We start from the raw sequence: 12,120 nt of genomic DNA, 5'->3' as shown, positions 1-12,120 counted from the left end.
ATACCATTAATAGTTTCCATAGGTACAAAAATATCTACATCATGCTCATCCCTAAATTTTCCCACAAAATGCTAAAACATGAAACTAATCAAATCATATAATCTCAAGTCAAGTAGTAGATTACACAATCCAATTTCTATAAAATATTTTAGTATAGCTTCCCTTCTTGGTAAATGATAGCTACTTCTATAAGCAGTATGTTGAAAACTATCAATAATAAGCTTAATTGCCTCCTTCATGGTGTCTTCTTCATATGGTTTGTGTAGTACTAAAACTCTTATGACCTCTATCAGACAAGAAGTAACTAACCACCTTATCTATTTATTTCAATATTTCAACCACTTGTGTGGATTTAATGCAATTACTATAAGAAAAAGAGTAATCCATAGTAAGTCAAAGAGTGATTGATCAACTATGATTAAACATCATTCCAATTTGATCAAAGTGATGAGAGTACATTCACTTGTTCATCAATCCAACCCCAACTTGTTATCTATTTCATAAAGTAATTTGTGCAAGATGTTATTAGATGCTATTTTTGGAAATTTGAAAGTGTGATAAAACTAAAGTATAACACTTTTGGTTTCCACTCAAACTTTCTATTTTAACATTGCTCTATTTGAACAAAGACTCCAAAGGATGGAGTTCTCCCATCAGAACCTGGCTAATAAGGTGATTGCTACATTCAACACCCTAAATGAGAATATTAATAGTCTAGGTGAATCATTGATGAGTGCTATATTTGGCAAGGAAAAGATGGAGAAGGCCAGCTTGGACATTGGGCAGGCTAAGGATGATTTAAAAGAAGCCTGGGATCTGGCGGATGCTTAGAACTAGGACCAAGAGGACACAAACAATCAGAAGACCAATGAAGTTGCAGAGACCTTGCAGGTTCTTGATAGGGAGAACTAATAGTTAGTTCTTTCTTTTTGTCTCATCTTTTTCTAGTGTAGCTGGTTTTTTGTATCCTGGTCATGGGCCTATTGTTTGGGTTTAGGTTTTGATAAGCAGATGCATTGTTGTTGGACTTTATTTAATATTTCTATTTCAGATATGTTGTAAAACTTTTGGATTTTAGGATCCCTATAAAACCCATTTTACTTAATCAAAAACATTGCTCTATCTTGTCTTCTTGTAGCCCACAAAAAATTGGTTGAACAATATGCAAATAACTTCCAACAAAAATTGGCCCTGTTATAATTAAATATTTTTAATTCTTGAACACAAATACTATTGATTAAGTGTATTTTTTTGTTTTTCCAAACTTCTTTGTGCCAAGCAATAGTGAAGTGTAGAGTTAAATGTTTGAAAAAAAATACATGCAAAATGTATTGATAATGGCTATTACTAGTCAACACAGTGTTGCTTTTTGAGTTCCTTTAACTAATTTTTTTTGAATGGTTATTATTTTCTTGGTACAAATTCACCCCACTAACACTTGAATTTATAAGTAAATCCAACCTCTATCTCTTGTCTACCTAGTTCTCTAAGTGGTTTAATAATCTACAAAGATTATGACATGAATGCTTACTCTTTATTTTATCACACACTTATTATGATTCCCATTATCTTTGTTGGAGTTGAGGAAAGCCAACTCCGAAGACGCCAAGATCACCTGCATGCGAACCTGTCAAAGAGAAGCCATAGAAGGGGAGGAGCATGGAGCATGGGCAAAAACCTTAAACGGACATGAGAGCCATCATAATGTAAACACAAACAGAAATGTATTTACAATAAGAAATGATGTTCCAATATTTTACAATGAGAGAGAGCCCGAATATAAAGAGCTCATGGAAGCTTGTAGAACAAGCTGGAAGGAGGTAGAGGACAAAAATGACAACTCAGCACATATCCACAAAAAGTGGAATATGCTAAAAAAGGAGAAAACTCCCGAGTTGTCAACAACTAACCACTACATGCATTAAATATAAAATATTAAATAAATGCATGACCTAAGTAAGCTTAAGCAATAGAATAAATAATTAGATATTAATTATTTACTCTAACACCCCCCCTTAAGTGCAACTTAGGGAAATGCCTTAAGCTCACAAAGCTAAGATGAAATGCATAATGGGTCCCGGCAACGAGGCCATTTTAGGTACCCAAGTACAATGCAAGAAGATGAAACCTCTGTAAGCAGGGAAAGAGAGAAAACCACATGGGAAAAACCCTCCCCTAAAAAGAGGTAAGAACCCAGTGAAGAGCTGAAGAAGTCTCAACTAGGGAAAATGTCCCCTAAAACAAGAACAAGGAATGATCATGAAGAAGTAGCATCACTGAAGCATGAAGAAGTCGCAAATCTGTCAAACTGCTGATCTGAAGAAACCTCCATGGAAGAAGAAGGCACGAGCTGAGCATGTCTATATGGTAGATGATCCATCTCACCGAAATGCATAGGTAGCCAGCCACTGCAATCGCCTTGTATGTAGGATCAACCACTGAATACATAGTTCACACTATCGAACCATCGAACCACGGATGCATTAGAACACAGCATAATCCCCCCTTAATGCAGACGGGGTGTGATGACAGGCAACTTAGAAGGTGAGCCAAAATCTTCTGCAAACGAACCAAGAACGAGGAGAGAGAAAAAGAAGTACAGACACCGATAAAGACACGGTCTAACTGACTCTGCATGGGGCTAATGTCGTGGAAGGGACACTCACTTGACAAAGGGAGAATGCCTAAAACAGCAAACAAATAATCCCCCCCATGGTGCTTTATGAAATAGTGCAAGTACACCTGACTCAAAACAACGTTCATGACTCCCAGAAATACAAAAGTGACAGTTTATCTCAGTGCGAAAAAGAAAAGTGCTTCAAAAAGATAGCTACAATGATCAAAACGGAAAAGGAGCTGAACCAAAAGAAAGTACAGCCAAAAATAAAGCAAACCATGCCAGGAAAACGATCCTTGGGCCGAAAACACTCAAAATATCAACCATAGAGCAAAAACGCCAAAACTATGATAGAAAGAGAAGAGGCCAAAAGTGAGGAAAAAAGATGACAGTTCTGAAAAGTACACAGAACCAGCTTTCCAGAAATATAAAGTTTTCCAAAAACAGACATGGGACGCAAAAGATATGCATGCCGGAGTCAAAAACAGGACTTTGGACTTTAACTGAAAAAATAGGCAATAAAAAAGCATCAAAAACAAAAAATACCTGCACCAAAATCTCCGTCTCGGAACCAGCTTTCCGGCGCTTCTTTCGGATCGGAAAAATACCTCCGTATGCAAGAGTTATGGCCAAAAAACCACAAGTAGGTCCAAAAGAGAACTTGAAGGAGAGTGCAAGCAAGGATGATGATGCAGCGCTGACGTCATGCTAACGTCAGCATATCCTGCGATTAAAATTGACGGCTTGGAGGCCGTCGCCGCAAAAAAGAAGTGCCACGTGGCATAGCCACGTGGCGGCTGATGTGGCAGGGGTGACGTGGCGGGTCCACGTGGCAATGTGCCACGTGGCGCCCATGCCACGTGTCACCCCCACAGTGGCCTGCTCGGCTGACGGTGCTGCAGAGTGGCCGGCTGAGCTGTCGGCGGGTGGAGGTGGAGCACGGGCGGAGGAGCCGGGAGGAGCCGCCGGCTGAGGTGGCCGCAGGGCGGCGGGCTGGAGAGGCGCCACCGGCGGAGGGCGGCGGATGAGCGGCGGCCGGGCAGCGGCGGAGAACGGGCGGCGCTGCCAGCTGCGGCCGCTGCGGGCGGCGCGCCGGTGGTGCGGTGACGGCCCCGCGGTGGCGCGGCGGTGGTGCTGCCGAATATATATATTTTTTTTAAAAAAATCGTCGCAGCGTCCGTACGACCGTACGGCAGACTCCTGGAGGCCTCAAAAATTCGCCAAAATTGCCCTGTCTCCAAAAATGACAAGCTTTATATGAATCCTGACTGCAAACGGCCTTCCGGATCCAATGGTGATGTCCGTTTGGGCCCAAAGTGCTCCGAAAATTTGCTGATCCCCTGATTTGAAGAAAAATTGCACAAACAAACTAGGGTTTGTGACTTCAAATCATGGCTTCAAAATTTCTTCAACGAAGCTGCAGCAGGAAGGCTCTGATACCATGTTGGAGTTGAGGAAAGCCAACTCCGAAGACGCCAACATCACCTGCATGCGAACCTGTCAAAGAGAAGCCATAGAAGGGGAGGAGCATGGAGCATGGGCAAAAACCCTAAACGGACATGAGAGCCATCATAATGTAAACACAAACAGAAATGTATTTACAATAAGAAATGATGTTCCAATATTTTACAATGAGAGAGAGCCCGAATATAAAGAGCTCATGGAAGCTTGTAGAACAAGCTGGAAGGAGGTAGAGGACAAAAATGACAACTCAGCACATATCCACAAAAAGTGGAATATGCTAAAAAAGGAGAAAACTCCCGAGTTGTCAACAACTAACCACTACATGCATTAAATATAAAATATTAAATAAATGCATGACCTAAGTAAGCTTAAGCAATAGAATAAATAATTAGATATTAATTATTTACTCTAACAATCTTTACTAGTAGTAAACTTTCTAGAAATCTTAGAAAATATCCTATCAATGATTTGGTAATTCAATGAATAGTTCCCATATTTTAAAATATTGTCTCTATTGGTCAAAAAAATCATGGTCTATATCCAACTCCCAAAATTTTTAGTGTATAACATAAAAATGTTCATAAGAAAAGTACTTCATCACCTTATTAATACCATATTTTCATGCTTCAATTACCTTAGTACAAGTGATTATTTACAAACCCATTTATGTAGAAAAAGATCTCATTGATCACAATTTCCACAATAAGTCCAACATAGAAATCTTACTTATTTATTAAATATTGTATTGAGTGAGAGTTCTCCTAGCTATTCCTTCTTCACTCAATGCCTCTTAATGAATATCCAACTAGATAGCTTGGATGTGTCATCCAAGAAGAAACCATAGGAGGTGCATTCTAGAAAAGACTATGGAATAACTAATGGTTTGGAAACCTGATCTTGAAATGCATTTAAGGTTTGGGTTAGAAATATATTATCACATACACATAGAATACTATAGTTAAGATTTGTATTATTTAATTGTAAAATTTACTTTATAGGTATTACTCATCTTAAGTTGACTCTAGTAGTGGGATTATTAATTTATTGTACTAAGAAACTTTTTGTAACTACCTTTGTGATCACATTCTAGGATTTTCTTAAAATAACTATGGTGTACCAAGGGATCCTTTAAGAGGCTTTGTAAAAGATATTTATTCCTTCCTCTATAAGCTCAAAAAGTATGAATACTCTGATCAATCATATTCATGTAGATTCATCAAATATTTTGTTCTATCTACATTAACTTTTGTTCCCCCCCTCTCCCCCCCCCCCCCGCCCGCCCAAAAGAAAAAGGAATCATTTGTTGATGATCATAGTGCTCATAAATGGTTTAGGGATAAGATAGATCCTCATTGACACTAATCTAGCTTTCAATAGTTTTAGTTTGGGCCTACTTTTGAAGTTCAAGGTGGAGAAGAATTATTTGATAGTATCCAATTTGTTTACAAGAGACCTTGACAATATAAGAAAGATTATTGTAGGGATTTTTATCCTACCTCTAAAATATAGACCCATAGTCATTCAACCTTTATTTATGTTATACTCAGGAGCTCTTCCCTACAACCTTTTGGTGGGAAGATCTTGTTTACATGCCTTAGGTCTAGTCTCATCTACGTTACATGGTTAGTCAAGTTTGTAGTAGATAATCAAGTTCTCATAATAAGAGTTGATCATGATGCCATGAATCTATGCCAAATAGAAGTAGTAGGTAAGACCTCAGTTACTTCCCTTATTCAAGAATCACACTCATTTGAGGACTTCCATTGTAATGACACCTTCTTCACTGGTCCATGTTAACCTAGGAGGTTCAAGTAGAAAGTATCCAAAAAGAGAAGTCTGAGGAAGTTCAAGTTCCACCCAAGGTTAATTTTTATAAAATTGATCCTCCTAAGGATGAAAAAATATATAAAATGGTGAATATTGTCCTCTCATTGAATTTAGTGAAGCTCCTTCTACTTTAGAAATCAATGCTTGTTAAGGAAATTATTGAGAAACTTTAGAGATTTTTTATTTCCATATTGGAGAATATAAAGTCAACCTAGACAACCTAAGATCCCCAAAAAATTGTTCATTGTGGGTATAAAACATGACTATTCTTATGTTAAGCCTGATTATTCTTACCACATTGATCATCTCTCCTACACATATCCTCCTAGTTTACAAGAGCTCTAGTCTATCTATGAGAGAGGGTATGAACTTGTTCCTAGGTGTGGTTATGATAGAAGACATTATAATTAACCATGAAAATATTAGGCAACCTCTAGATACTAGCTTCAAATGTCACATGATCACAATATGATATAATCCTTTTAAGTGTAAGGAAAAAATTGGTTGAACATTGAATTGACTCTAACATGAGTCATTTGCAATTTGAATTGCTATGGAAACTATCTCCTACTTATTAATTGATGAGCTTAAGGGTCTTTCTAAGGAATGGTTAATAAGACACAATACTTGGTGTTTTTTTGCAAATGGGGTTGCAAGTAGAGTGGGTTTAACCATGGAGGAAGCTTTGTAGTTAAACATGCTCAAGCTAGAGTAGTACCAAGATGGGTGACCTCTTGGAAATTTTAATGCTTCACCTCTATGAGCATCACCTAGATCCAATGAGTGCTAAGATTTCTATTTATTCTCATGAGATATAGATTCATTTTGAATTACTACTCATGAAGCATTTTGTCAATGAGTTTGAATCAAAAACTACACAATTAAATCTTGGTAGCAATATCACAATTTGTCTTGTTGTGGAAATTATCTCATACTTGTTAAAATGATTGTTGTTAAGCTAATAGAGTTAGTGTATTTGGAGCTCATTGACTCTAACATAAGGCCTTTATAATTGCTTTGAATGTTTTCTCTTCAGCAAAAGCTCTCTAAGAATTATTAGGTTATCTTCCTAGCATCATAAGTGAGGATTTCCTTATTGTCTAAAAAATTAAGTGTACTTTGGGAAAAGTGTAAAAGTCACAAACATGAGAATCCCTCTCCCTTGTATTAGTAAATTCCCTTCAACATTGTATCTATAAGACTATAATGTCCTTATAGAGGGAGACACTATTGATGTCCTTATGGATTCCAGCCATTTGAAAATGATCATTAGGGTACAAAGATATCTTTCTTCAATAAAATCTAGGATACACAAACTTCCTACATCTATATTTAAAGCTTTTCACTTGGGTATATGAGGATATATTAGTGGTTGATAAATCTCTTGTGACTCACAATATAGTCTTAGAACTCAATGCTTAGCTTGTAAAACAAAACATCTTGAAGATAGGTATGAGGATTGAGTTGATGGCCAAAATAGAAATACAAAATCTCTTAAAATATAGTTTAACTTATCCCATTTGAAATATGATTCTCTATTTCCTAATATTGATATGGTTATAGATGTTGTGGTATTCCTTTATCAATTTAGCCTATTTCCTAAATTGTTATGTTAAACTTGCCTATATATTGAGCTATATATTTTAAGTTGTTGTTCATATATATTACATAATGGTTTGAATGCAGAAGTTTAAGTACAAAGTGCAAAAAATGAGAATAAATTGATAATTTTCATTCAAATTTATACATAAGTAAAAAATAGTATACTTTTATTGAAGTTTGTTTTGGAACTATTTATACTACAAAATATTCAAATTTTAGACAGTACATCATATAATGTTTTTAGATACCACACAAGTTGTGGTAGCTCCTAATACATTATCTTAATAAACACATTACATAAACAAAAAAGTAATGGAGAGATAAGGGGAAAGGCCTCCATTGCCTAAATGGAAGGTCATTGATCTAAATTTTGAAGAATACTTGGGCCCACATCTCTTTGAATAGACCTACAAAATATAAAGAGGGGGATCAATTCATATGAATTGAGTAATGGAAACTATTCCAAATATCTCTGCCATACTAAGTGTTCCTAAAATATGTTCATTTTTATAAATGCATAAAAAGATCCAAAGGAAAGAGAGATATCTAAAAGTAGAGAATTTTTTATACTAATAAGTTTGTTTTATGTGCAAATACAAGTATGAAAGTTTGAGGTTGTTGAAGGATCATGCATGAGTTACACTCATGAAGCCTTTTAACTAAATCATGTAGAGGCAAATATTGTGAGAAAACTATTGAGGGGGCATACATTGTTACAGGTATGGAACCTTCCAATTGAGCCATAGTAGCTTACTACATATACTAAGTAGATCATGGAAGGGATATATGCATAAATTACAAGCGTAAACTTTCTAGTCAAGTCATGAAGGGGTAAAGACTGAAGACAATGAGGAAACTATCAAAGGAACATACATAACTTTTAGGTTTAAAGAGATTACCAGTGTACATGAAGGGATTTAAATGTTTACATCAAAGTTTTAGTCATAAACACATCACATAAGGTATTCTTTTGCTCAAGGATATTTCTATGATTTTTTTCAAATGTATTATACTATTTCCATTCAAGTTTATAGTATAGATATAGTTGTAATAGAGTGATTTGTTATTAGTGAGTTTTATAAATATTTTTGAGAGCAACATACAATCAGTTCAAAATACTAAAGCTATATAGGAGGGTGATAATGTGCACTATATCCATCAAAGTGGTTTGTTTTTTTAGAAAAATTAATTCAAATTTCTCATGTTTCCCTCATCTACTAAAGACTTGTATGAACATTTTAGTTCTATATTCATCATGTGTGTGTCTCTAATTCAAATTAAGAATGGAGTCCTATTTATCAAAATTATGTGGACAATGCCATTAAAGATTTAAAAGGAACAGATATTTAAATTGGTAACTAGTGTATGTGTCAAATATTCAAATATGAAAGAAAGAGAGAATTTAGCCTTGGAGATCAGTTTTAAAACAAACCTATGAAGGGATTTAAAAAATTCAAAGGAAGTAAAGATACAACCATATTCATGATATTGTTAACAAAAACAATCATATTGAGTCTTAATTTAAGAGAAATTGAAGACGAATCTCCAAAAATATTTTTTGGGTTTTTCCCAGAATAGGGTGATTTAGGTTCAAACACAAGCCAAATTCTCATATTGACAAAGGCAAAGGATATATCAAGGATATTTAAAGAGCATCATTTTCTAATTTTTACATATGTTTGCAATATTTAAGATTAAATATTCTTACAGTTTCAAATATGCCCCATTCTCAATATGAATAATGCGCATACAAAAGAAAGCTTCACACATGATGGTAACAAATAAAATTCAATTTCATATGCATCAAGGTAGCTACAATCATGCTCACAATCATTGGCAAAGTCAATTTGCTTCAACATTAAGCAAAGATGTTGAGAATGTATGATAGTTTCAATGAGGATCTAGAAATAGGAATGAAAACATGAAACTCTGCTTTCATTTGATATTTAGGATTGCGGAAAAAGTATCATAACATAGTTTCAAAAACTAGTGACTAAATGCAAGGAAAATGCATATCATAATGATGTCTACAATAATTAACTAAGTAAATAGCTTCCATTAGCTTATGCAAAGAACATTCAAAGATAAAAGATCTTCACAAGGGTTAGCCACAACATGAAGTTAAAGACAACAAGTTCCTATAGAGAAAGCCATAGTAAATAAAGAATTAATATTTTTGTCAGTTCTCAGATAATATTCAACAAAGAAAAGATCATTTCTATAAGAATGCTTCAGCAAAAGATGTTAGAATTAGCAAAATGGAACCCTCAACACTGTGAATAGTAGAGCTGCTAAAATTCAAATTCAAAATTTCCATAAAAGATCAATTGAAATCTCCAGTATGAATCATGACATCCAAAAAAAAAAAATCTAAAGAGGGCATCTAGATTTGTAATCACACTATCAAAACAAGTTATAATCAACTATGAATTTATAGAATGGATAAAGGGTCTATATCTACAAACGTGGAGTCAAAGAATGGAAAATTATAGCAAAGAGAGGATGGGTGGATTTGAAGCTTCAAAATTCTACATATACAACTGCAAATGTAGATACCCATATGCACAAGTGAGTTAAAAAGAAAAAACCTCATGCAAACTACATATCTCAGAATTTCAAATGGTTTTGATCACAAATATTGCAAAGGATGAAAGATCATCTACAACAAAACAAACAAGATACTCATGTTCAATTTTTAGAGGATTGCATGAAATAATATAGGTGACCATACCAGTGATGGAAAATGCCCAAAAGTGATCTCTGATAATTTTAGAGGAAGAAGCTCCATTTTTTAGAAATCTTCTTCACCAATAGAACAAAAAGAATAATATTTAGTCAAATCCTTTCTATGCACTAAAATTGATAGGATGGCAAAAGGGACTACAAGAAAATTCAAGATCTTCTCAAGTTACAGTCCAAACCCTAGTCACCCGTAGAGGAAATTTCCAAAAAAACTTATAATGCCAATTGAAAAGGAAATTTAGGGATTAATCTTTATTCCTCTAATGGATCCCTAAAGAAAATATAAAATCTGACATAATAAATTTTGGGTTGGCCCATTTAGTGAGTTTGAAATGTATTATATAATATTATCTATAAATTTATATATGTTAAAATATTTTCTTAATTGATAAGTCATTTAATATATATAAATTTGTATTTATAAAGAAGAAGAAAATGAATAGATGTTTAATGATTATTTAAACAATTTTTATTAAAAAAAAAAATGATAAATAAAATATTTATTTGATTTTGTATAAATATTGTAAATCAATATATCTAAGTGTTGAAATTATAAAACACTAGATATAATTTATTATTTTCAAAAGAAAAATTAAATAATTTTTTGAATAAATTTATTATAAAAATAAGATATCAAGTTACAATATGCATTTGATATTATTGATTATATTAAATGCAAGGATAAAGAATAGAGCTTTCAATTATAATTTTTGGAACTTGGAGTAACTTCAACTCATCCTACAATTATATTTTCAGCCAAGGAAGACTTTATTTAGTCAACTCCATGCTACAAGTGTTGGAAATATAAGAGGAGTAACTAAGAGGAGAGGTGTGAATTAGTTACCACTAAAATATATTCTAGATCCCTAAGATGTCAATACAAATCAAAACATAAACTTGGATTAAACTAAATTTTGTTGTTACTCAACAAACACACAAACAATCGGTTTATACGAGTAAATGTTTTGATTAAGTAAAAATAGGTTTTAAAGGACCCAAAACCTTTTACAAAATAACCAAAAGTCTTGAGAGAAAAGAATAAAAGCTAACATCTAAGTCTAATAACAAGGTTCACCATAAAATAGGCCTCCAAAAAGAGCAAAGAAAATACTAGTAAATGTTGTAACTTGGCAAACATTGAAATAATTACGCAACTTCTTAACATGAAAATATTAATATATTATCTATGATTAATCTTACTTAACCTAGTTTCATAAGAGAAATAGAATGAACACAAGTGACAGCAAGATTTAATGTGGAAACCCAATTTGGGAAAAATCACCAATTGCAACTAGTTACTGAGTTTTACTCTTCTTAAGTGAGCCCTATTAGGAGCCAACCCTATTAAAAGTTATAAAATACACTATTAGGTGTGACCCTATTAGAGGATTTGATCACCCTGTTAGGAGTGTTCTTGTTAGAGGTCTTTAGACACTTCAATCTAGAAATGCCACCTTGTTAGAGGATTTACAAATAGTTGTTAAGCCAAATCTGTTAAGAGATTCAGATCACTCCTACAATGGTTAGAAAGTAATAATGAGATGACACTATTTTTGAGGCACCTAAATTATTAATTATAGATCTCAATTCTAGCTTGTATACTTGATCCTTCATGATCAAATGTATCTATATAGCTCAATGAGGATATTCTACTTATCCTTCTAATTCACTTCCTCTAAGCATCTTCAAATTTTCTATTATGCTCCACATTCAATCCTTAACTTGACCTTATATTTATATCTTACACAATGTCAGGTCAGCTTGAATACAACTTAGAATACTTAATATGCATCTCCTTAACCAGCTAGAACCAACAAACAAATCAATTGAACTCAATATGTCAGAATAAAAAAATCTTTCTTTAGCCA

At 34.0% G+C, this 12,120-nt stretch overlaps 1 pseudogene; it reads left to right on the top strand.

Annotated features, from left to right (window-relative positions):
* The first annotated feature begins 3,641 nt into the window (after positions 1-3,641).
* The window catches only part of LOC149556979 (UDP-galactose/UDP-glucose transporter 4-like), a 170,055-nt pseudogene continuing 161,576 nt past the window's right edge, over positions 3,642-12,120 (top strand).

The sequence above is a fragment of the Cupressus sempervirens genome, chromosome 5, assembly GCF_028749045.1.
Source record: "Cupressus sempervirens isolate cs-2001-9-10 chromosome 5, ASM2874904v1, whole genome shotgun sequence".
Classification (NCBI taxonomy): Eukaryota; Viridiplantae; Streptophyta; class Pinopsida; order Cupressales; family Cupressaceae; genus Cupressus; species Cupressus sempervirens.
This window is presented reverse-complemented; position numbering and strand designations above follow the sequence as displayed.